General features: G+C 36.8%; 1 protein-coding gene across 1 annotated transcript in view; it reads right to left on the bottom strand.

Moving 5' to 3' along the window:
- LOC110143458 (sodium channel protein type 3 subunit alpha) overlaps window positions 1-26024 on the bottom strand; it is a 113911-nt gene extending 87887 nt beyond the window's left edge. Inside the window, 2 exon segments of the mRNA XM_070476117.1 lie at window positions 6268-6462; window positions 25757-26024. The gene's annotated coding sequence lies outside the window, so the exon portion shown is untranslated.
- Window positions 26025-27489: the final 1465 nt, after the last annotated feature.

Genomic DNA, 27489 nt, shown 5'->3' with positions numbered 1-27489 from the left:
ATTCTTTCTTGTTCTTTGTGAGCTTATTATACTGAGCTCTTACATAATTTTATATTCCTATTAGGACAGACTTTAAAAAATTAATTCCTGCTGATGCCTTGGTGTGGAACATATATTATTAATGAATATATGTGCATTATAATTTATTAAAACACATCAAATTTAACATACCAAATTTTCTCCAGAACTGTCCTTGCAAGGACAAAAAAGCAGAAAAGATCTGAGGAGATGATCTCTTTGATTAAAAAATCAAGTGTCTATGTTTGTTAATGTGTGTCAATAAAACAAATGCATCCTTCTGTTAATCAAGAAAGACTGTGGTTCAAAATATCTTATTACAGGGATGGATGACAGAATTTCAAACCTGGAAGGAAACTTAGGGTCATTCATTTAGGAAATATTTATTGAGGGACTACTCTGTATCAACACTGTGCTTGAACTAGGTACCCATAGTCTCTGCCCTTAAGGAACTGACTGTCCATTGGGAGAGACAGATTTTTATACTAATAATTATAATGTAATCTTATATAACTGGTTATTATCCGAGCTGCATTAAAGGGAGCAGTTTATTCTACCCAGGGAAGGGCATGGTTAAGACAAGTTTTCCTAAGGAAGTGATATTAGAGGAAGTTTTGTAGACTGGTTGGAATTTGACCAGCTAGTTGTAGTGGTGGTGGTAGATGGGGGAAGGTTGGGAAGAAGCCATATCAGTAGAGACCTATTAGGTAGGCAGGGGGAAGCACGTATATGGACCCAGAAATAACAGAGCATGGATTGTTTGGGAAGAACTATAAGAAGTTCATTATGGGTGGAAGTCAACCTGCCTAAAAGGGAATGGAAAAATGAAGGAATGGAATTTAGGCAGGGTACAGATCACCAAAGGCTTCATTCAGCATGCTAAGGAAGGCTGTAGGTGGGACATGCATGATCACTTTAAGATTGGAAAGATGGTGGCAGTATGAAGGATGGACAGATAGGGAGCGATCCTAGAGCCATGGTTTTTAAACATTTTGGTTTCAGGATCCCTTAATGCTCTTAAAATTATAGATGACTTCAAAGAGCTTTTGTTTAAGAAGAGACTTATCTATCCATATTTACTGTACTAAAAATTAGAATAGAAAATTTAAAAATATGTCTTGATTAACTTAATATGTTTATATATAAAATGGATTTTTAATGAAAACAACTTAATATACCAATCATGTTTCAAAATGAAAAGAATTGAGTGAGAAGAATGAACTTGTTTTACATTTGGGCAAATCTCTTTACTGTCTGACTTAATGGAATATAGCTAGATTCTCCTATCTGCTTAAGAATTCAGTCTGTTGAGATATGTTGTTTTGATTAAAGTACAAGAAGAAAATCCTCTCACAAATATGTAGTTGGAAAATAGGGAGTATTTCAATTTCTTTATGAAGCAATTGTGAATATTTTTCTTTGATAAACATTAAAACTCTACAAATGGTAGTTTCTTAAATTAGTTTCAGTGTGGAATCTGAAACTGTCTATCAGTGAACTTTTGATTGATCTTGCCCTTTGGATGGATTTTGTACCATCATGCATAGATCATTTGGAAAATATCAGCACATTGCTATGCAAACTTTCCAAATTTTGACAAATTTTATTATGTAACATTCAAAAATAGCATTTGTTAATATCACCATTGATCTCTAGAGAAGATCATAATGTATTGGGAGACTGTCAAGCTCCCAGTTCAGCTCAGTTCAGTTCAGTTGCTCAGTCCTGTTTGACTCTTTGCGACCCCATGAACTGCAGCACACCAGGCCTCCCTGTCCATCACCAGCTCCCAGTTTACTCAAACTCATGTCCATTGAGTCGGTGATGCCATCCAACCATCTCATCCTCTGTCGTCCCCTTCTCTTTCCCAGCATCAGGGTCTTTTCAAATAAGTCAGTTCTCCCAGCTTCAGGTAAAAGTTTTCCAGAATTTCAATTTCCCCTTGAAAGCTCCAATTTTAACATCAATAACAAATGCTATCATTTGTTTCCCTGAAATGACAGGTTTTTCCTTTATTCATTTTTGAGAAAATATCTGCCAAATACCCAAGTCTGAATAACCATAAGTTTGTCAGTTCTTTCTTTCAAGTGGAAATGGTGTTTCATGAAAAAGCACTGTGCATTCGGCTCCTGACACACAGTCACACAGCTCTTTTCCTTGAGACTGCTGTAGCACAGCAGAAATGCTTTCTGTATTCTTTCCCTATCATCATACAGAATATTAAAAATATGTGTTCTTTAGGGTCAAGATTTAATAAAACTAATAATTTTTACTGCCTCATCAAAGATGTTCTTATGTGAACTGGCATTTTTTTTTTTTTTCTTACCAAAAATGGTGGTGAAGAAAACAAGGACTCTTCCTATGATTTGGTGCCACTGCCTTGATTCCTGCTCAGGCATTAGCAGTTCTACTTTCCTGACTTTAGCACTATAGGTGCAAATGTCAGAGCAGTGAAAAAAGGCAAATGACAATTTGGTATTTTTTAAAGAAAATCATTTAGACCTCACAGACACTCTGAAATGGACTCAGGGACACTCCCGTGTCTGAAAACCACCCTTTGAGAACAGCCTCCCTAAAAGGAAGCAGGTGGACACCAGTGGTTTAAAGCACAGGGTAAGAGAATTTTATTGTAGCTTTACTACTTAAGGGTGTGGACTTGGCGGTCAGGACTGCATTCAAGCCCAGGGTCCACTATGTTCTAGCAATGTGATAAAAAAAATTTTTTTTTTATTCTTCATACTCTCCAGGTTCCCCATGAAGATAATGATAGCAATGACAGCACATACTTCACAGAGTTAATGTTAACCTTTAAATGAGAAAATGCACTGAAAGGTGAGCAGGTGCCTGGAAGATAGAAGGTCTCCAATAAGTTAGAGAGAAAACAAACCATGGCTGGAGGTTTGTCCTGAAGGCACAATTAGGAAGAGAAAACCAATGAGATTTTATGATGATTTGATACAAAGGGTAAAGAAGAGTTACGAGGTTAAGTTCATCTCCAGATTTCTGGTTTAAGCCTCAAGTTTAACCCAACAGAGAAGTTGAGGTTTGTAGGAATAAATTCTGCTTGAGTTTTATTTACTTTGAGATGCCTGTGAGACAACTGGGTGTATATGTATCTGAGACTCAAGAAAGCTGTCTGGGCTGGGTAAATGTTGATTAAGGAGTCACCAGTTAAAGTTGAAGAATACACAGTACATTATTTAGGAAAAAAATTGGAAACATGAAGAGGCAGGACTCTTGCGAATACCATTTTTTAAGGAGAGGGAACACAGAGGTATTAGTGAAATTAGAACAGTTATATAGATGCCAAAAGAGGAATTTCAGAGAAGCTAATTAATAGGCATGCATTGGATTTGACAAAAAGTCCAGCTCCCTGCCTTTAAAATAAATGAGGAACAGGCACAGAGAAGGAAAGTAATCTTCACTGAAGTGCCTGTCTATTGACAAACACAGATTGTTGCCCTAAGGCGACACATTTTCCATACATTCTGTTCTTGACTGATTTTTCCTAGTATTGTTGACATTTTTTTATCTTGAATCTTACTATTGTGTGATTTTATATTAAAGATCTAAGCTGTATATAAAGCCAGAAAAATAGATTTGTGTAACCCAGTCCAGTTTTCCAGGTTCACATATGTGTATGCTGTGATACTAACATAAGCTGCTGAAAATATGTAAAACCAACAAATACAACAAATACAAGATTAATAATTGTTAGTTAATCAGAATCTGAGAAAAATGGCACAGTAAATATTTGTGATATGCCGTAGCACTACTGCAGCAGAAACAAAAGTATTTTTTCCATTAGTCATTTAGCCCGTGAATTCTCATCTTGCCTAATTTTCCAGAACAGAAGACAGTTTGGTGAATTGTATTGGTCTATAGCCTGTTAGTATCAATAGTCTCTCTCTGTCTCTCTCTGTAGGGATTTTTATAATTATGTTACAGACAAAATCAATTAGTTCTGGTCTATTCCCATGGAAACTGAATTATGTCAGAGGCTGTAAATTTGCCATCTTCAAGGAAGGAAAGTCGTTCTGTGTCACACAACTTGAGAGATCAGGGAAGAAGAAAACAACATCTGAGTATATTTTCATGTTCTTGACGACAAGAGAGAGTTGTCAGGGAAAGACTGGTTTCATTACTGAGAATAGGATGCTGTCTGTGTTTTCTTGGTATCAACAAAAGAAATAGGAAGGGCATAATTTAAAAGATAGGATGGACCAACCTAACTATTTTCTTACTAAAGAAAGTTATTATTTTTTCCAAAGGTATTTTCATTTAGGGCTCTTGATACATACGATAATAATAACCACTGGGCACTCGCCAAGGCTGAATAAAATATTATTGTCTGTGTTTTAAAAGTTTTGAAATTATTGCTTTGTTGGTGTGCTTACCTAACCAAGTGACTTTGAGGATAAAATAATAATAATAATAGATAAAACTCAATTGAATGATCACTATGTCTCAGATACTCTGTCAGTTACAAAACTAATAAGGAGTCAGGATTTAAATACAGATAGTTTGGGATTAAGCCTGGGCCCCAAGCCTGCAAAATGAGAAGAATTTTAGTTCATGTCTTCAGAATTGGGATTAAGATGAGTCAGCTACCTTATTAGGATGTTATTATGTATAGAGGTTGTTACATATGTATTATGTTAGGAATAGGGTGGTACCACCTAAAGAAGCACAGCAACAGAGTCCTCAACTTTGCTTTAAAATACAAAACAGGAATGAATTAATAAACATAAAACCCACATCTAATAGATACCTGTTCATATGTATGTTAAATATTTTGGAGCTATTTAAAGGTAAATTAAAAGTCTGAGCTTGCTACTTCATCTATGTAACATATTTCTTGTTCTTAGTGTGATGTCAAGCAATTCAGTATTACTAATGGCTTGGACAAACCTATTGAGAAAGTAACTCTGTAATGTGGATATCACCATACTATGGCCAAATACAAATTAAATCTAGACTTTCTCTATTATTGTTCCTTTCTTGTCAGATAAACACATGATTGTCCATACATAAATACTATTATTATTTACTAAATAGAAGAACTATTTTTGTCTTTTTCTACCTGGACTTAATGTCAGGCATCTGAAAAAAATAGCTGAATGTGAAAGCAAAGTTCATCTCTGGCTTCAGAACAGTTTTTGTCTTGGAAATAATTATTATCTTTTAGGAGATGATGTTGCCTGTGACTTTGTCATTATTAGATAGATACACACTCAGAGAGACAACTGCTAACTAATAATGACAATTAAGCCAACATTGTAATAAAAAAATCAGCATCATTGGTTTTATCAGCTCCTCAGTTTGTCTACTGTGTGTTTTCAGACTGAAGCAAATTTTGTGTTCATCTCCCCAACAACCATTCCACTTCAGTACCGCCTTCAAACCCCTTGCCTGTCGTTGGTTAAGGATTAGGCATTTGGTCCAGTTCTGGCCAATATAAGATGAGGGCAAGTCTGCCAGCCTGGCATCTGTAAAAGGTTTCTTCACTCAAAAAAGACAGAGGGGAGAGAGAATTCTCTGTCCCATGGACATTGTTGCATCATGGTCTGATAGATGTTCCTACTGCTGTCACTTAAAACCAGAAGGGATGCCACTGTGAGGGCACAGCTGACACAGTGAGGGTGGCAGATCACAGAGACAGATCTACCCTTGGGCTCTTGATGGATCACTCACCTCCTGGACCCAAACAGCCTCTGCACTGCTTGTTAGGTTCAATAAACATCCTTCTTGACTTAGATAATTTTAGACAGCTTTTTTCATTAGTTGCAGCTGATACACCAAACAAATAAACACTCCTCAGTAGGTCCAAAAACTTGGCCAGTCCAGGAGCCAGCTTACAATCCAATTCTGACTACATATTTGGATGTCCTTTATCCTATACAAATAGATGGCCTACAGATCCAATTACCAAATAAATAAAGTTCAACTAAATATAATCCTGGGTAATTTGCTGAATACATGAGATGAATGTATCTCTTGAGAGAAAAAGAAAATGCTGGTTTAGTTTCTCTTTACTTACATCAATAGCCTTTGTCATCTTTCCACTCCCTGAGGTCATCCCTGCCATGTCTCTTGAGTGTGTTTCTCTTTAGGAGGAACAAACTAGCAAGGAGGCAGGAAATCCCTCTTCTGCCTCCTCTTTGTCCTGAAACTGTTGCCATTGTTAGTTTACTAGATTTTACTTTACTTTGCACAAACACGATTTAGACCCACTAGAAGTTTAGATACCTTAGATAGTCACAGCACCTTTTTCCGGAAAAACTCCAGGCCAATTCCGGGAATTATCTCATTTGTTCTTATACAACCCTTATAAGAGATTCTGTGTTTTTATTCCAGTATGCCACTCTGCCACAAATCCTTGACAGGTATCTCATCCCTGATGAACTCTGATGTGGCTTGACATTACCTTCCTTGCTCCATGATCTGTGAAGAAAGAGAACACAGGTGAAGTGAATCCAGCACCTTTGGCATTTGGACTGATATGGGTACTCTGTTTCTGGATCTGGATTTTGTATGCACTTTATTTACTTATAGTTCAAGATCAAGAAATCAGGATTGACACAAAACATGTTTGAGCCTTGTGAGCAGCATGCCCTTGTGTGCTCAAGGAATGATGGGGCCAGGAACCACTGTCAGGATCCTGCAGTGGGCATGGGACTCACCTCCGTCAGTGGCAACCTTGATTCCAGTCCTTCTGAAGACAGACTGGAGCTCCAGGGCATCTGCCTGCTCCTCACCTCCTACTTCCTTCCCTCCTCTCCTCTCTTTACTGCCCCGTTGCTTCTTTTCTTCAAATACCAGAAAGATCAAAGAGGTAGACCCTTGGAGTTTATGGTACACATGGAGGCTATGGGTTATTATCCTAGTTCCTTTTCCTCTCCACCTAAAATCCCACTTTATTTGCTAAGATAAGACCAATAAACTTTATTCAATGGCTTCTAAGAATAGATTTTAGATAAGCAGAGGTGAAAAAACCAGCATGTTAAACCAAGGCATAATATATATCAATTTGATGTCATATTCCTTCCGGCTTATAACCATTAGCAATGGCTAAGCCTAGTTAAACCAATGATTATTTAAAAGGACGATATATGAAAGTGAAAGTGTTAGTCGCTCAGTTGTGTCCGACTCTTTGCGACCCCATGGACTGTAGCCAACCAGGCTCTTCTGTCCATGGGATTTTCCAGGCAAGGATACTGGAGTGGGTTGCCATTTCCTTCTCCAGGGGAATCTTCCCAACACAGGGATCGAACCCAGGTCTCCCACATTGCAGGCAGATTATTTACCATCTGAGCCACCAGGGATACCCAATCAGTATCCTGATTTAAATCAGCAATTAGTATTTTAAGAAATATTTCATTTCACATATACAAATCTTACATGGCAAACCAGTCTGGATCCTCATGAATTAATCTCTTTTCACAATTTACTGTAAAAAAAAAGTCCCATTAAATGTCTCCTTTTTATTTAATACATAGTTTTTGTTTTTTTTTTAATCTTCATCTCCAGAGGAGAACTCACTCCTAAGCAACCAATCTCTTCTTTAATCTGTCATCAGAGTGATCTTTTTAAAATATGTATCTAATCCTTATTAAAATTTGTCAGTGCTTCTCAGTGAGTTATAGTCACTTAGGAAAGCATGCAGGTGCCTTTATGATCTGGCCGTTGTCTCTTCTCTCCTTCACTGGTTAGCAACACAGACCTGGCCCTGCCATTTGTTAGCTGTTTGACATTGAACATGTTACCTGACCAGTCCAATTTTTAGTTTCCTCTCTGTTAATGGAAACTGTAGTACCCTTGGAAAGAGGGTTGTTGTTAGAATTAAATGATCTTCTTCACACACACACACACACACTGGTGATTTTCACAAGAGTCACTTGTACAATAGCTGGTATAAAGTAGGCTTTCCATAAAAGCTGGAGGTTTTAGTAGTAATAGAAGTAGCAATAGTAGGAATAACAATATTATAGTTATTATTACTTTAATAATACCCATCATCAGAGCTTGAAGCATTAAACTGCATTCAAGCATTAAATTGTTAAATTTATAGTCCTTAAATAAATGCTAGTTCCTTCTACTATAGTCACAGGCTAATAAACACTACTTTGCGCCTTCACAGCACATAAATAACTGAGTTTTCAATACCTTGATCTCCATCCTGACTTATAATGAGCATGGGATTAAATAACTAAAATATCAAATTCAGATATTCTAAATTATTTGCAGCCTTTTCTCTGGGGACATTTTCAGCCTTTTCTCTGGTGCGGGGGTGAAGTTGGGAGGACTAAATATCAAAGAGGAACTAAGAACTTAAGGAGGAACAGAAGAGGAGAGTTTGAAAAAGCATGCCAGAAAGTTCTGATTTGCTCGAGTTCTCCGTCTTCACCCTCCCCTTGTGAAAATCACTGATTCCTAGATCAGACAAAACATATATCATGGCCTGGGCTCCAAATGGGAGAGATTTTTTTCAGTCTCAAGGACACGTGGGAAATAGTGATTTCTACATCTGGTTTCATACTCCAATTTAGGTCCAATACTTTGAGTTGTATTATGTCTTAATAAGATCTCTATCTCACTCATCATTAGAAGTAGACCATGGTTTATAGATTAATTATAAGATAAAATAGGACTACTTGAGTTAAGAAGAAAATGAGGATTCTTTAAATCAGGTCTGAACTTCAGTGAGCATAAGAATCACTTGGACTACTTATTAAATCTGTAGACTTCTGGGTTCAATCTCTGGAGATTCTGAAAAAGCTGGTCTTGGGCAAGACCCAGGGATCTGCATTTTAAACCAGTTCCTTAGATTAATTTGATGGAAATGGCACATAGATATCCTGAAAGAAAAGAGTAGAGATTACTCTGAATATGAGATGGTCACTTTATACAATCAAGGCTGGAATTTAGCCCTGATGTTCCCCATAGGTAAGAAAAAGTGGAAGTACACAGAGTCACATGTATCTGATTTTTATTTTAAGAAACAAAACAAACAAACAAAAAATTCTTAAACACTATGTATAAAAAGACAAACTCTCTCCAGGAACCAAACTGAGGGAAGAAGTTTTGCTATCAAGGGACACTATATAACATGCCTAGCAGATGTCTTAAATTTAATTTCACAGAAAACCCATACAAGATTTAATCTAATAAGACTTATACTAATGGTTAAAATAGTTGAACTCAGTGAATTCCATTAAGATGGTGATGAGATAAGATGATTTAGAAACTATGCTTTCAGATTACTTAATATTAGACGTACAGATCCCCCCAAAATGGATAGCCTGCCTTTGAAATTATCTTAAGAGAATTTTAGCAGTTCAGAAATTAAGGGGAATTTCTTTATACTGTGAATGAGGAAGTCATTGTTCAAAGAATGTGACAGAAGCTTTACTCTGAAAAGGGTAGTTGTCACCAGCTGGGGGACTTTGGAAAAATTTGCTTTCATTTTATTTTTCTTAGCTCATTTCTATTTTTACTGTTAATATTATTAATTGTAATATTAATACCAACAGTTGAATTTTCTAGAGATGAGTTTGTTTATATTTCCTTTTGTGTTAGTTTATCCTAACAATTGATTTATCCTTTAATTTTTTCTAGTCCAGTGTTTAATTTTGGTCTTATTCCAGCTCCATTGTTTTTAACCTTTATTTTGCTTCTTTAGTTTATCCTTTAGCTATTCGGGGGCTTTCCTGGTGACTCATGCGACAGTAAAGAATCTGCCTGGCAAGCAGGAGACCCAAGTTCAATCCCTCGCTCAAGAAGATCCCCTGGAGAAGGAAATACCAACCACTCCAGTATTCTGGCCTGGAGAATTCCTTGGACAGAGAAGCCTGGTGGCTACAGTCCATGGAGTGGCAAAGAGTCAGACATGACTGACTTTCGTTTTCACTTCACTTAGCTATTTTTAGCCATTTATGCAGAGCTTTCTTTCCTTTCAATCCATTTTATCATCCTTTATGTTGACATAATGTACCTGCTTCAGAATTTTCCAGATCAAAGCCATTTCTGGCAGGCATTCAGCTGTAAAACTCTGGGGACTCAGTTAGCTCTTTGTGCAGGGGCTGAAGTAAATCCAAAGCCACTCACTGAAGAGTTCACAACTATTGTCATCAGGTCCCTGGCAGCGTTTCCCCATGGGGAGGGAGCAGCCTTCCATCTGGATGGGATTGCTAGTTGGCACTTCAGTGTCTGTAACAGCCCTATCCTACCAGCTGCTGCTTTGGTTTTAGGACTTGAAACTGTTATCAGGTAAATAACTTCAAATGGTCAAATCACCAAGATGTTATGAAGTAATATACTGGGAATTTTGTCTAGGAAGGAAAACCATACGTCTACTTCTCTGGGTCCTTCAGATTCTCTTGGATCAAATTTGACCATTAGAAGACTAAATGAGGGTCTCAGTTAACTTAAAGTCTGGAATTTCTTTCTTTGAGTTGTATTAAGTTCATTTCTGCCTTACTCTAAAAATGTTGAGTCTGAGACTCAGGAGCTAAATGTACATTCTAAAACAGTGACCTTATTAACCCACAATCTTGAACAGGTTTAATCATCCTACATTTTCTCCATTTCCATCGTCTTCAACTGCTGGTTGCTCATGGATTTTGAAAAAATAATGTACCATTTTACTTCATTTTTTTTTACAAGGAGATAGAATATAATAAAAACAAAAAATTGTTGTTTTTCAGTCGCCATGTTGTGTCTGACTCTTTTGTGACCATATGGACTGTAGCCCACCAGGCTCCACTATCCGTAGGATTCCCAGGCAAGAATACTGGAATGGGTTGCCATTTCCTTCTCCATAAATAAAAGTTAAATTTCTCTAAATATATGATTTAAAATATTTATTGGAGCTTGGAAGTCCAGTGTTCTAAAACTAAAAAGGCTCCTTCTGCTGTCTAATTTCACCATTAGAGTTTTTGTCAGTGGTCCTGAAAATTTAGCATCAGATCACCTGTAGGACTTTTAGTAAAACACAGCTTGCCAGGTTCCACCCCAGAGTTGCTTGTAGATACAGGTGTAGTCCCAAATTTTGTGTTTCTAATAAGCACACAGAGGATGCTGATGATGTTAGCCCAGGAATCACATTTTGACAATGACTGGCTTATAGAATCCAGAAATTTTTTGGGTTTTTTTGTTTGTTCTGCTTTTTGTTGTTGTTGAACTTAGAAGCATATGTACCAGTCATACTGCTCTCATTTTTATGATTTCTCAAAGATAATAGTCATAGCTTCTTCAGTCTCATTGTTCATTTGTTTAATGTCCTGTGGTGTAATTCTTCTGAACCTGGAAGCTTAAAATGATTTATGGCATTATTTCATAGAAGCCTGCAATAGCTTTGTAAGCATCTCCCTGATTCCGGCCTGACTCCCATGGAGCCTTAGTCAGAGTGATTTGGGGAAAAGAGAAAACAAATCGAGTTATTTCTCTGTGCAGGAGCCTAGAGGAGCTACCCAGAGAAAAGGCCAAACTCTTTATAATTGCCTCTAAGACCTTATGAATGGCTTTCCAGTTACCTTGCTGAACTCATCCTGAACTCATTGCTCTCCTTTTTTCTCTCTCCTCTCTAGTCACACTGGCTACTGGCTGTCCTCTGCACCTGCCAAACACAGATATACTGCTTGCTCTCCTAGGAGTGTTCTCTCCTCTAGATAACCTAACTTTATCATCTGCAAGTCTTGGTCAAAAGTTTACCTTTTCAAAGAGACCTTCTGTGCTTCCCTCTCCATCTCCTTACCCCCCTTTATTGTTTCCAAAGCACTTATCACCTTATTATGTACTATATAATTAACTGATTTATAATGTCTATTATTCACTTTCTATTTTTCCTGGGTAGAACATAAGATTTATAGGGGCTGGAATATTTCTTTCTTGGTCCCTTTTGTTCACCAGTGAATCCAAGTGCTTAGAACAGTGCATGGCACATGGTGGGTGTTCAACAGACATTTTTTGAATAAATGAATTATTTAATGTTAGTTTCTTATAAAGATTTAAACTTTTTACTTAGATTTGCTATTTCAAATTCAGCCTACAACTACTGTTTAGAAAGTCTTGTATTCTAATTAACACAGCATATTTTATAATAACAAAGTCTAGAAAAAAAACTGAAATATCCACTCATATGGGATTGGTTAGGTAAATAAAGTAACGTAGTTTTGTGTCATACAGCCATGAAGATGATAAAACATAGAAAAGCAACAAAAGCCAAATTCTCTGTAGGCACAATGTTTTCTGATTATGTAGTCGTATTTCTTCTAGATCACATACATATATTCAGAACCTGTTTACCTCAAAGATTATTGACTAAGTATGCTGAGTTTGGGCTTGCAATGGCACCCCACTCCAGTGCTCTTGCCTGGAAAATCCCATGGACGGAGAGCCTGGTGGGCTGCGGTCCATGGGGTCACTAAGAGTCGGACACGACTGAGCGACTTCACTTTCACTCTTCACTTTCATGCATTGGAGAAGGAAATGGCAACCCACTCCAGTGTTCTTGCCTGGAGAATCCCAGGGACAAGGGAGCCTGATGGGCTGCCATCTATGGGGTCGCACAGAGTCGGACACGACTAATCGACTTAGCAGGTGGCTCAGGGGTAACGAATCTGCTGCCAGTGCAGGAGACCTGAGTTCAGTCCATCCCTGGGTCAGGAAGATTCCCTGGAGAAGGAAATGGCAACACTCCAGTATTCTTGCCTGTGAAATCCCATGGACAGAGGAGCCTGGGTTACAGTCCATGGGGTCTCAAAGAGTCAGAGACGACTCAGCGACTAAACAACAACATGCTGAGTTTATCAGACCCTCTTTAATACAAAGCAAAGTGAGGAATGAATATTTTACTCAAAGAATTCCACATTTTAAAATATCTTAGAGAAGAAATAGTAATGATAATAGAGGACACTGACTTGCTCTGTGCCAGGCACTGTTTAGCTCATTTTTATCTTGACAGTAACTCTATGAGATAAAGGTGATTATTGTCCTCATTTTGCAGATAAGGAAACAATAGGATTCAGAGAGGATAAGTAACACGTCCAAAGTCACATGGCTAGTAATCATGCCACCAAATCCAGTGTCTTTTCTTTCTTAGAAAAAGTAAAAATCAGAGGCGCTCCCTAAAAAATAATTTGTTAATCTATTAATTCTCCAGGTTCATCTTACATACTCTCCTACATGTGTGCTCCTCCCTAGTCAAACATATCTGTTTGCCATTCCCGGAAAGTCCCCAGTCTCTGGCCTGTGACTTTCAGAAACCTTCCCTCTGCCTGAAATATCACTCACCACCAATTACTGCCTGTTAAAATTCTAACTATACTCCAAGGCTCATCATACCTAAATTCTGAGTCAGAAGTTGTTTTCCCTTCCTCCGAACTCCCAACAGCTTACACATACTGTCTTTAAAATTCTTATAATAATTATAATACTCTGGCTTCTGCTTTTATTAAGGATGTGCCTTATTGCTTCTACATTTTAAATTTCTTAAAGATTTTATTGCTTATCTACCACAGTCAGCAGGATATTATTAGGTATCTTCTGAATAAAATTACCTAAAACAAATTCTGCTAATGCCGTATCCAGTGTGTTAGCTCTGGTCACATGTAGGAATTGAACACTTAAAATATAGCTAAGTGCTAAATCTGAAATGATAATATTTTGGGGGTATTGGCTTAAATTTTAAAAAAGTCAAAAAAATAAAAATTTAAAAAAATTTAAAAATCAGCATTAGTAACATTAATTTCACTTGTTTCTTTTGTCTTTTTTAAATGTTAGTATATAGAAATTTTCAAAGTACATATGTTCATTTCATATCTGTAGTGGTGAGTGCTGGTTCAGTATATACCTTTCCCCTATTCTTTTTCCCTCCACCAAGTGATCAAACCTACTAACAAATGAATTAAGAAAGTGGGCAATCCCCTGTTCTGAGATGCTCTAAAAGGGAGAGGCACACTCTCTCTGTATCATTTTTCTGTTTTATTTAGTTAGATTGTTGTTTTTGTCTTTAATTCCTAGAATTTTGGACCAAGAAACAAAAGTGAATGTTGTGTGTTTGTGCATGTGTGTGTGTGTAAAAGATGGAAAATGACATTTAAACACATTTAAACATCTAAATCAGAATATAACCAGAATTATAGAAAGCTTTCTATTTTGAAGTAACAAGGAAAATAGAAAGCAAATAAAGTTCTCAGCCCAGTAAACAGCCCTTGATCCTTTCCTACCGTAACGTCAGTTTTACTTCAGCCATAATAGAGAGCCCTACAAGTTACCCCCAGCTACGTCTCTCCTGCTGCTTGCTGGTGCCTTGTGCTTTAGGCAGTCTTTCCAGGCAACCACAGACTGTTTACTGACTGTAATCAAAATGACAGCACACTGTTTTCACAACCCAGCGTTAAGAGTCGATTGCCTTTTTCACTTGGCAACCTAAGGGAACCTGAGGTACAACTTGCATCACTTCAAGATGGTGGTGCTTACTTCATATGTAACCTGCATCCTTTGAGGCTTAACCTACAGAGGGAATTGAGAGTTATCTAGCATGGAGCAGGGAGGCTGTAAAATCTGCCTTCAGATTAGTGCTAGTGGTAAACTCCACTGGAGCACACTTATTTAGGTGTGGCTGCAGTTCTGCTGTGGTTCTTCCCCAGCCAGAATCCAGCCACCTGAGCAGCTTTTCTTTTAAGCATCCCCACCCTACCCCACCCCATCCCAGCTAGATGGTTATAATGTTGTGGAGTCTGATCACCTTGAAGATGGAGAGGAGATGCAGAGGAGAGTGTAATACAATAGAAGACATGCCCTGCCCCTAAGAGAGACAGAAGAAAACAGAATGAGGGGAATGTAACCTGTGATTTAGGTGATCTGTAAGTTCCAAGCTTGTCTGTGACGTCACTTGCTGCGACATGTTGAATGCTCAGTGTTTTGATGTTGAGTGTCCGCATCTGTGATGCAGAAGGAAGGGGGGAAAGTGACTAGTTGATATGTAGTGCCTCTTTTATCTCTAAAGCACTAGAACTCTGTGCTTGGTGTATTCCAACATTCATCCCTTCTGAGAGACAGTGATCTGAGGGTGCAAGAGTTACCTTATACTCTGGACTCAAAGGGTCATTGACGAATGATGTAACTGGGGTTGACTGTGTTATACCTTTGAGAGTCTGTCTTCATATTCAGAATGCTTTATGGGCTATGTGCTTGTTCAAATTTGAGCTGTGTTTTTTTTGATGAATCAATATTATGAATACCTTGAGAAGAGTAAAGCTGGAGGGTTGGTTGCTGAAAAGAATTGTCTCTCACATCCTGTCTATTTAGATACTCAATTCTGTACACATAATTTCTTCCTAAATTGGTGATATCAAAAATCTGCTATACAAATAACAATTAAAAAAAAAAAAACTAACAGAACCTCGAGTCTAGGTTTCAGTGAAATATGACCAGTCATTGAAGAAATCATGAAAACACAGAGTCTATGTTTTTCCTTCAGCCACTTAATCACATCATTGGTACCAAAATAGAGCAAAGACCTGCGTGTGCTGCCCGAGTTAGGTGTAGATGTTACCACTTATTTGGGTTTCCCTATTGGTCAGCAGTAAAGAATCCCACTGTAAAGCAGAAGACATTCGATACCTGCGTTTGAAAGATCCCCTGGAGGAGGGCATAGCAACCTCCTTCAGTGCTCTTGCCTGGAGAATCCCATGGACTGAGGAGCCTGGCAGGCTACAGTCCATAGAGTTGCAAAGAGTCAGACATGACTGAAGTGACTGAGCATGCACCCACATTACCACTTAATTGCAGCAGGATCACACAGTGGAAGGTCTCTGCATGTAAACACAGGAGGGATACTGTTCAGAGCTCAATTCTCTGGGGGCTAAAGGAAACCAGAATGCCATAGGCAAGAGAAAATTACATTTGTTGCAAAATTTTCTTTAGAGATTGCAGCAACCAATATGCTAATTAGAGTCAAGACAGGCATAGCCTGCCTGGCCCTTCTCAGGATGCAGGATCTAGCAAGACTCTGGCTAGAGAGGGCAGCAATCATAAGGAGAAAAAAAAAAGCATTGAACAGAGGAGATGCTAGGAAGGACAGAACTGGAATTTGTGGCATTTCTACAGTGTTCTATGTATGGAACTTGAACTAACTATCCAAGGGCATGGATAATTTAGGATTCTGATAAAATTGTCTGTGCAAAGTTGGGCATTGAATTCATTTATTCTTCAAATGTCTTTTCCCTTTTAAAAAAATAATAGATTTTATTTTTTTAGGGAGGTTCTAGGTTACCAAAAACTTGAATAGAAAGTTCACAGACACAGAAAACACACTATGTTTACCGAAAGGGAAAGGGGAGGGGAGGGATAAATTTAGGAGTTTGCAGATACAAACTACTATATATAAAATAAACAACAAAGGCCTACTGTATAGCATAGGGAACTATATTCAGTATCTTATAATAATCTATAATGAAAAAGAAAAATTGCATATATATATATGAATTATTTTACTATATACCAGAAACTAACACAATGTTGTATGTCAACTATACTTCAATTTAAAAAAAATCCAAGAAAACATAAAATATCTATCAAATGTTGGGGAAAAAAAAGTTCAAAGAGTTTTCAAATCAAATGTGCCTTTTTATGTCTTAAATATTTAGTTTTCAAATTTTTTATTCAGGAAGAAATTGAGAATAAATAGAAAGTACTTTGTTACGCATAAAATTTCCCAAATTCAGCTTTCCTGAGGGGTCTGGATTATTGGAGAAAGTGAGTATTATTTTATGGTTACATCTGTCTCACAGAGTGTTGCTTAAAACGTAATACAGTTGTAGTACATTTAATGGGTATTTAAAAGGAATGTGTCTTAACGATGACTCAGGATAATTTTGAGACACAGAGTAAACAAGTTTAACAAATGTATGAGAGAGCCTACTACTGCAGTTTTCAGGGCGCATTTTAACTCGTGCTGATTTGCATGGAGATCTGCATCCTGATTTGGATGTGCTCCGCCACTTTTCATTTACTCCTAAGTGTTACCCTTCCCCTTTGCAAAATATACTTAATGCTTTTGAATAACAAATTAGAATTCTTTTCCCCAAAGAATCAAGTTATTTCTCACAGTTGTCACTGTGTTGGTGGAGGAAATAGACACATCAACTGTAAATTTTTTGCTCTCTACACTGACTAATTTAAGGTGTCCTTACCCTTCATTAAAAAACATTTCTTTTTGGTTCGGGCTTTCATTCTCATTAATATTTTACTGGTTTGTTATTTATATTTTTATTGTAGACTATATAAGTACTTTGAATATAAAGGTAGAATGTCATTTTTTAAAAAAAATCAGTGATCTAATCCCAGTTTGAGAACCCAAGCACCATTTCATTGGCGTCTACCATAAACTGAGTCTCAGATATAATATAGTGTTGCTTCTGTTCACCATGCAATCACTAGCCTCCTGTTTCAAAATACACATATTCTCATCCTGAGATTTAACAGATCTTTCATATAGGATGATAATTTCTGTGACCTGATTGACAAAATGGTAGAAGTCATGAAGAAAGCATAGTTAAGTAGTAATATTAAAGGATGTTTCTCCAGAGGAAAGACTTTAGGATATAATCTGCTCTGAAGGATGGAGAGGATTGCTTTTATAGAGGCTACCACAGACTCTCCCTAGTTGTGGAAAGGATTGTGGGAAATCAACATAGAAAAGCAACTGTGATGTTAACCCAGAAAATGCTGAAAAGGCTGACTCACCTTCATAATAGAATTTGGTTTAGGAAAATCAGTTCATTATTAATTCCACTTAACTATTAGGTTAATTCACTTCTTCCTCAGAAATGCCACTTTCTGACAATACATTTGTAAGTGAATTTTGGCTTTAAATAACTTGTTGGCTTACAGATCTGCTTTACCTCTAAATCTGCCACAATTGAAGTTTCAATAATTTGAAATCAATGTTTTGTTTCCAGCTGAATGAACTGGCCATTCGAAGAATATCTTTCAATGACCACTCTTATTTGATTTTAAGATTTAATTTTCAAAGGAACATTTTACAGGGTACAGAATAGAAAGAGGGCAAATCTCTGGTTGTACAAATTGAACTTCATGGATGCTTATGTCAAAGTGTGCACAATTGTTTGTATTGTTAGTTTGAAAAATATATCATAACCAGCAGCTGGGTCAACTTTCTAATAGAGGTAAGGGTAGGAAATTACCAATTTGAAATATAAAACTGCTTAAACATATAGAATAAATACCAGCCTTTTCAACCGAAGGGGAAATGGACACGAATGTACTTTTTTGTTACTTTAAGTATTTGCATAGTCTTTTTACTTAACACATGCCCACTTGTTAGAATTTTGAAATTATTCTAAAGTCATTTCTCAGTTGTCTTTCACTTCTCTAGCCAAACTTTCATTAGCTTTTCTTGTTTTTCTCCATCTTCCTTTAGTCAATTGCTTTTCAAACCTGACTGCATATTTGAACTATGCTTGCAGGACTTTTAAACACTGATGCCCAGGCTCAGTCCAGCGCATCTAATTGAATTGACCTAAGGTGGAGAAGGCAGTGGCACTCCACTCCGGTACTCTTGCCTGGAAAATCCCATGGACGGAGGAGCCTGGTAGGCTGCAGTCCATGGGGTCGCTAAGAGTCGGACACGACTGAGCGGCTTCACTTTCACTTTTCACTTTCATGCATTGGAGAAGGAAATGGCAACCCACTCCAGTGTTCTTGCCTGGAGAATCCCAGGGACGGGGGAGCCTGGTGGGCTGACGTCTATGGGGTCGCACAGAGTCAGACACAACTGAAGCGACTTAGCAGCAGCAGCAAGGTGGAGCAAGCTTTACTCTTTTTTTAAAATTTTTTTTAGCTTTGCTCTTTTTGAAGCTTCCCAGGTGATCCCAGTGTGTAGCCAGAGCTGTGCTCCACTCTATGAATAAGCTCATCATATTTTATTTGTTTCCATTTTCTCTCAGATGTTTGCATATCTATTTCCTTTGAACTGTTTTTTTCCCCCTTCCTGTTATTATTATTACTGAGGTTTAAAAAAATCTGACTTCTTTTTTTTCAGTTTTCATTTTGCCTTTTCTTTCTAATTTTCCATGTACTGGTGAAGAAATTCTCATTCCAGACATATGTATTTGATTTTTATTCTTATCTAATACCACCAAGTTTTACTTCAGTGAAAAAGAATGCAATATATTTGTGTATTATACTTTTGTCTGTTCTTCCAATGCTATTACAATAGTGTACTTTAATTTTTGGAATTGATATATTAAGATTGATAGTAGAGCCCAATAAAATTTTTGAAAACTAATATGAAGAATGGATTTACTTGAGTTCTAATCATTAATGGCTATGATTAAAGATACTTTAATAAGATATTTTAGAACTTTGAGACCATGTTGACTCAAAGACATGTAAATATTCTATTAATGATATCTTTTATCTTTTCTCAGCTAAAGGACATGTTTTCCTACAAATTTCAGTAATTTCAGAACAGTGTAGAAGTGAGGATATTACATACTTCATCAACTAGCATAGCCATAACAAGATATCCATAGCAAGAGAAGTATTAATAGCAAATCAAAAAAAGGGGAGTAAAAGGATCTAAGTAGATAAAATTCAGTGATGTAATTAGCAGCAGTAAAAACAGAATTATGGGAGGGAATATGTAGAACATCCAGAGATTTGAAATGAAAGAGAAAAACGGTGGGCAGTTAGTTAAACCTGGAGGCGCAGATAGGAAATACGAGTGCCTGTGTGGCACGTCCTCCAAATACAGTCAAGCTGTTTCTTCTCCATGAAGTTTATTTACCCTTTTGGTAAAAATACTGGTTGGATTGGCCAAAGGAAAAAATACCTGGCCAAAAATCCCTTGGCCATATCCTGTATGTATGCTTGGCCTGTAGGTATGCTTTGTGGAATCTATCCAATATTGTAAATAATTTGAAATAGATGACAACATTTAACAAGAGGGACATTTCTCAAAAAAGAAATCTAGATTTTAAGCTTCTTTGGAAAAAATCATTAGATTCAATAGTCTCCTGGCCCTTAGGAGCATCCGCTCTTTAGAAAGCACGTGGGCTGTGGAGTTTTTTAGTCCCAACCTGACTTGCTTTATTCATTTCTCTCACCTGCTTCATGTATGTAGGAATTTGGGCTTATTTCTTGGAGAATTCATTCTTAAGTTTGTGTCCATCCATGGTGTAAGTTCCATGAAAAGAAATTGCTCAGAATACTTTGTCTACGGCCCTACCATGCTGAATGTACTCAGTCTCATCAGAATACTTTGGATATAGCAAAAGCAACTTACATAAAGAAAAGTAAATGTTACAAGCAAAAACAGCAAGGACACAGAGAAGCTAACAAACAGGTGATTGGTTCTCAAATAGAGGCTTGAGCCCATAAAATGTGTCCTATTAATAAGCTCTGCATGAATATTTGGGGTTTGGTTCAGAAGTGCAATGTCACTTAATAACAGGACCTGGGATTTAGTGAATTATTCCAGTTCAAGCTCTTGGAAAAAGAAAAGGACAAAATGTTCTGTACGACCCAAGTAAGAATAGAGTATCTTCTGAATATTAGGAGATTAAATTTCCCAAAAGTGAGCTTCTTGGCAGAAAATGGCCAAGGTTATTTAAGGAGTGACTTCCCATCTTTGAAATCACCCATTGAATAAAATAATATTAAACTACTGTTTAAAAATTTAAGGACCATCATTTCTTTCTCTTTCCTCCAGTTCAGAGCTTAATCACAGGGCTCCCTATATGCAGTCTGCAAAAGCATGAAAACCTAATTCAACTATTACAGAAATAACTCCAGACTTTTAAAAGGTTTTCTGAACTAAAACAACCCCTGAGAATTCCCTAATACAGCTACCACCTAGCATATGTTTATATGCACTGTATTTGTGTTTAATAGGTAGATTTAATTTGTAAGCATGCTTATAAGTTACTTTGCAGTTACTCTCTATTCATTTATCTTTAGCAGAAATTTCTTTAAAGTTCTCTCTATAAAGTCCTTTTTTACTTCAAAGCTTGGAAAAAAGAGGTGGAGTATTGTAAGAATCACTCAATAAATAGGAGGCATATTAAAACTTCTGCTATGCAGTTGAGTAGTTACTCATATAAAATTTAAAGAAATCTTCTATTGTGGCTAATTAGATGTCTGAACATAGATTCAGATTTCAGATATCCACAGAGCTGGTGCCTGTCAGACAGGTCAGCAAGCACATCTTTGCTTGGCAAGAAAGTAAGATTTTCTTTATTAACTTACTTTCAGGTAAAATTAACAGAAAATTAACACTATTCTGCTCTTAACTCTACACATAAACCCATTAAAATGCATGCAAAGAATGTGTTAACTTCACCCCAGTGTGAAAAATATTATCAAATAAAGCTGAACTAAAGTGGTAGCTTTCTAATCAAAGATAAATATATGAACTTGCAACCCAAGAGGCAATACAATTGCCTCTTATCCTTCCCAGCTTTTATAACTCCCTCAAAGAACAACCTACCTCAAGAACTTGTAGTTTGGATACCAGGTTCTACACTGGATTGCCATTAAAGGTGTTTATGGTGTAAAATTCAAGTGGAAGTAAAGATAATTTAGGATTAAAGTTAATAAAAATTTAAAATAGATCCCTAGTACAGAAGTGTACTGTTAATATCCTAAATTATATTTCAGGAGTTATATGTATGTGTTAGTCGCTCAGTCATGTCTGACTCTGTGACCCCACAGACTGTAATTTACCAGGCTTCTCTGTCCATGGGATTCTCCAGGCAAAAATACTGGAGTGTATTGCCATTCCCTTCTCCAGAGGATCTTCCCCAGCCCAGGGATTGAACCCTGGTCTCCTGCATTGCAGGCAGATTCTTTACCATTTGAGCTATAGAGAAGTCCTTATTTCAGGAGTAGGTGGATAAATTAATCCTCAAGTTTTAGAAAACTGGTAAAACAATCATCAATATTAAGGTAAAATGAATACTATATTTTAGATGACAAGGTAAACATTCCCAACCTTCAGTGAGTTCACAGTGTTCCTATACATGAATGATAATGAGAAAGAAAGCAATCTGCACAGCCACTCAATCAAAGACATTTCACCATCTAGTCACATTTCATTCCTCAGTGAAAAAAAAGTGTTTGTTTTTATATGTTTGCACTTATGGGTGCTTTTATTTAACCCCTCAAAATAAGGAATCAGAAGAGCTGGGAATGAGCTGGAATCAGGAAGATGGACTAAAGCAGGGCACTGTCTAATTGAGAAGCTTTCCCCTCGTCTCTTGAAGACTCTCAAACTCAAGGCCATCTCAGATCTGTCTAATCATGAGCCCATTAAGTCATCTTGACTGCCATGAAGATGAAACTGACATCACAGTTATTTGAGTCAGTTTAAAGAGGCCTAGGGTGGTTGAAGGGAAGGATTGGGAGGCCTGGGGTGCTGAAAAGACCTCCCAGCTCTAGCTCCCTAAGATCCCAGTAGCACACAGCTGTCAAGAGCATGAAGCTGTTTGTAGAAAAAAATCCTTTCTAGGGAAGCAGAGATTTTGCTGTATATCAACAGTTTCATCAGGCACAATTTGACTTTCCATGTTTTATTGCACCATCAATTCTATTTAAGCAGTAGATAGTTTGAGTTGATCACATAGCCCACACATGCAGTCATTTCTGGGATTTAGGTTCTTTAACTTGATGGTCATAGTGGAAATTAATTCTTGGTGAAACATAGGTTTTTTTTGTGACTCTTCACAGAGGCCTTCTGTCTAATAGTTGTATTGATTAAAGCACAAATGAAATAAAGCCTTTTCCCCCTATTTTGTTAAAAAGAAAAAAGCCTTAGAAGTGGGGTCCATGATAATGTATCATTGGCAAAAGAGTGGTCTTCTAGAAGGTATGAGAGTTCTATGAGCAATTCAGGAAGTGGCCAGGACGTTAACACTAATTGAAATTATTATAGAGAACACATTTTGTTGTTTCAGCAAGGGCATGCTTCCAGGATAAGAACTATTCCCTTCTCAACTATGGAATTTCTTGGCAGTTTCACTGTATTCTTCCTGTTGTGGTAGAAGATGCACTACCATCACCAGCATTAAAAAATAATACCTGTTCCTTTTGGCAAGCATTGGTGAACAGGGGAGGAGGGATGGGTTGGCACTTAATTGTGCCCCAGGATATGTAATAAACACTGTACAGACAATATTTATTTACACAATCCTGCAATGTCGGCATCATCGTTCCACTGAGCCACCTGGGAAGTCCCAAATGAATCCTAGGACCACTATTAACTAACAAAGATTGAAACCTCTGAGCCTCTATTGTATCTTTGTTAGTTAATAGTGGACCTAGGATTCATTTGGGACTTCCCATGTAGCTCAGTGGTAGAGAATCCACCCGTCAATACAGGAGACGCAAGAGACACAAGTTCAATCCTTGGGTCAGGAAGATCCCTGAAGTAGGAAATGGCAACCCATTCCAGTATTCTTGCCTGAAAAATTCCATGGACAGAGGAGCCTGGCGGGCTGCAGTTCATGGGATTGCAGAGAGCTGGACACGACTGAAGCAACTAAGGACACACAATCACGTATATGAATCAAGCGCGTATACACACACACACACACACATAAGATTCATTCCGCTAGCCATTGCTTTTAACCACTTCGCCATGTTGCTTTCTGGTTGTTCCCACCACAGAAGGAACTGGCTAAGGAACTTTAAACATCTCTATTTCTCTATCCTCATGTTTAGCACAAGATTAATGGTAATATAAAACTCAGTGAAAATCAGAGATATATCAGATTGCAGTTAAGCTGAGAAACCAATTGGTGAAAATCCAGATAAATTAGAACAATGAATGAAAAGTGTCCTTATATATCCCTGATTTCCATTTCCATCTTTTACAAGTGTCCCTTCTGAGGCAACAAAACTCTTTAGTAGCAGAATTTGAATCAGAAGTCCAGACTTCCTGCTCAGTGCCCAACCTATTTTTCTCTACCACACCAGTACATTACAGTATTATTTTTGACCTATCAATCAAATGAAGTCACTGCTAGTTCTTTTTAAGAATGAGATACCAAACGTATTTGATATATCATTTAATCAAAGCATGTTTGATTTCTAACAATTTTCAAAGAGCACATTTGGTGAATAACTCTGTATGCATTTGCGCTTCGCGTGGTTACTACATATATAGAAAGAATTAAGAGATTCTTGCAACTATACTGATAAGAATATTGCTAATAGTCAGGAACAAAATATAAGCATCCATTCATAAATGTAAAACAGTTCAGAAAGACTAGCTCTGGTGTTTACACAGAACAGTTACATTCAGTCACCTGTAGTGAAGCTTGGAGTATACAATATGCTCAAGCCAATTAGTATCCATTTCTGGGAACCCTTTTCAAAGAAACAGTTTTCTTTATAGCCAATGGTAGGAGCTCAAAAATACACAAGACCTAGGGATTTTCTCTGAGGCAACCACTATTTTGTAATTTTTTAGGGGGAGTATTACTGTTAGCCAAGGTAAAATCTTGGATGAGAAATCAGTATTTTTCCATATCATTAGAGATTATAGTTGTTTTTAAAGCAGAGGCCACAAGTTCTATTTTTAGGCTGGTTTGACCAGTACTGACTAGAAACCCATGTTGAAATCAGAGGTCTTTATTCCACACAGGGCACTCACTGCTTGGACTGATTGTGATGAAATGTTTTTATGCATAATCCTCTAAGCATATACACTTTTACCTTTGTCTCCATATGCTACATTACACCACCTGTTGTATTTTTTAAAAAGCTCTATGATTTTTAAAACTCTTCATTAAATGAATACCTATAGATTTTCTGCCAATAATTTTCTGTTCTATGTGATTGCTAATTGAATGCAATCTTTAGGATTATTCTATAAAATATTTTAAAGAAACTGCAAGAAATATAGATTGTAAAATAAATAATTGTTTTTTGTCCAAGTAGCCCTCCTTGTTAATTAGTGATAATAATGATACTAATAACCAGTTATTAAAATATACACAGAAAAAATACAGAAATATATGAAGCTTATAACTCATCAAGAGGGTGCAACACCCTTTAAATCAATAAATAAAGTGGTAAATAATGTAAAATGAATATTTTAAAATAAAGAAATAACACATAATGGAGTATTTAGGGATAGTTTTATTACTAGAAGGTTAAATCTCATTTTAATGGATTAGTATTGGTGAGAACAGATTATTTTACAGACAAATGATAATGTTTTTCAAACAGCTATATACCTCTATATTGTTATTATTCCCTATACGCATGGCCTCCCAAAGCTGTTACAAAAAGACTAAAGCACGAGAATGATAGTTCCAATGTCACTATACATTTATGTTAAAAAAATACTAGGCACACTAGACATTTAAACAGATAAAGTATAGCCACAAAATCAATTAGGTTAGCTTTGTGTAATAAGAAATATTTTCTCTTAACTACAATGGATCATAAGCATCTACATGTTTCAAAAATACAAGCTCAGTAATGCCTAGTCTGTACCATAAGTCACCATTTCTAGACAGAGGCTCTTCCTTTGAGATAAAGGAATAGTAAGCAGTTTACACATCAAACGATGCCTTTGGTCCTTGTAATTGACATTAAAACATCATTAGGTTAAAAATAGCAGCATGAAGATGATTTAAAAGAAGAGCAATGATCTGGTTGTTAAATTCTATGTTTCAGATAATTGAATGTTTTGCCAGCTTACCTGATGAAACAGAGCCTTATGGATCACAGCATAACAAAGCCCGCATCCAAGATGGTTAGAGTATAAAGAACCTTCCCCTGCAGTTGTTCAGATTTTTGGCCACAGAGGTTTACATATTAACTACAATTTTTTTTTTTCCCCTTTGCTTTCTCTCTGAACAAGAAAACAAAGAAACCTTTCCAGAATCCTCTCTGCTTATGCCTCTGCTTCCTGTTCTGAGATTCACTCTATGGTACCCAACATATATCAGAAAACAGCTTTGAGGGGGAAAAAAAAAGAAAAAAAAAAAAAAAAGCTGACAGCACCCGACATGGTACCGCCATCTACTGGTAGACACACAAAATTGAACAAAAGGAAAAACATCCCCATTATTCTTTATCATACACATGAATATGTAAAACATATTCTTTTGCATACTAAATTGTTGGAGTATGCACAGTTTTCTGATATTGTATACTTTTCTAAATTTTATAAGTTTACAATATTGATTCATCCATAAATGAATACAATTAAAAACCCTCCAGATTTCTGTTTGAAAATCAGGATTATGGACTACATGTAGAGTTTTGCAAAATCTCTCTTGTGGCCTGCTCTAGTCTTCTGAAAACTTTATCTTCCCCCTGGATGAATTCTTTCTGAGTGAATAATCTGTCTCCTTAAAGAACAAGGTAATAGTCATTCACTGGTCATTTTGTGTTGCTTTTTTGTAAAACATTTATAAGTAATAATATCTGGGAAAGTATTTTTAACTTCAGTCATTTTGTGTTGCTTTTTTGTAAAACATTTATAAGTAGTAGTATCTGGGAAGTATTTTTAACTTCAGTGAGGCTTATGTAATTTAGATCTATGGATTATGTGTTCTATGTATATGACAGGAGGAACAGGTGAAATTCATCTTACATGTGATAATATAATCAAAGTTTATATATTATTATAATCTATGTCTTTAAGATATTGTACTTAAGAAAACATGGCTTATAAGGATATTGAAGCACACAACACATAAGCAAAATGGCTTTATCAGTTTATTAAGAGATTTCTTAACTAATCAAAGTGCTGTTCATTTCATTTGACTTTTCAATTTAATTTAGAGAAAGCAACTATAATTTTATTAGTCTTTTGTTAACTAACTATGTTCATATTAGGGAACACCTTAATATATGTCAGGCTCTATGTTAGCTTTGAAAAGACAAAGATGAAAGCACAGTGCTTGTCATCAAGGAACTTATGTATAATGAAGACAAAAATCTAATGGATGCCAGTTTTTTTTTTCTATGTGCTCAGGGGTGTTGTTTACTTAGTTTTTTAATTCTAGCCCCCATTTTGCCTAACGGCAGAAAAATAAATCCTGTCAGTTTCAGGTGGACTGAGTCACTTGGGGATTTTTCTAGTGATTTCAGGTTTACACTCTTCTCACGGGGACTGATCTCGGTCTGGAATGTGATCCCCGGCCTCCCACTTCTCTATGTGGCCATTTAATGGGTTGTGCGTGCTGCAGTCCGTGGGGTGGCAAAGAGTCGGACACGACTGAGTGACTGGACTGAGAATCTTGTTTGATTCTGGGACATCATCAACCCTTCACTCAGACATCTGCCAAAAGGGCCTATATTCCTGTCTGGCCCCAGAAGCTCCATCGATTCAGTTTTGCATGGCAGCATCCCCTCTTCATGACCATTAGTTACCTCAGGTTTTGTCAGCTCTTTCTCTTGGGTAACTTTTGCTCCTGTACTTAG

Source organism: Odocoileus virginianus, chromosome 13 (genome assembly GCF_023699985.2).
Source record: "Odocoileus virginianus isolate 20LAN1187 ecotype Illinois chromosome 13, Ovbor_1.2, whole genome shotgun sequence".
NCBI classification, from domain to species: domain Eukaryota; kingdom Metazoa; phylum Chordata; class Mammalia; order Artiodactyla; family Cervidae; genus Odocoileus; species Odocoileus virginianus.
The sequence above is the reverse complement of the archived record's forward strand: the minus strand, read 5'-3'. Positions and strand labels throughout refer to the sequence as shown.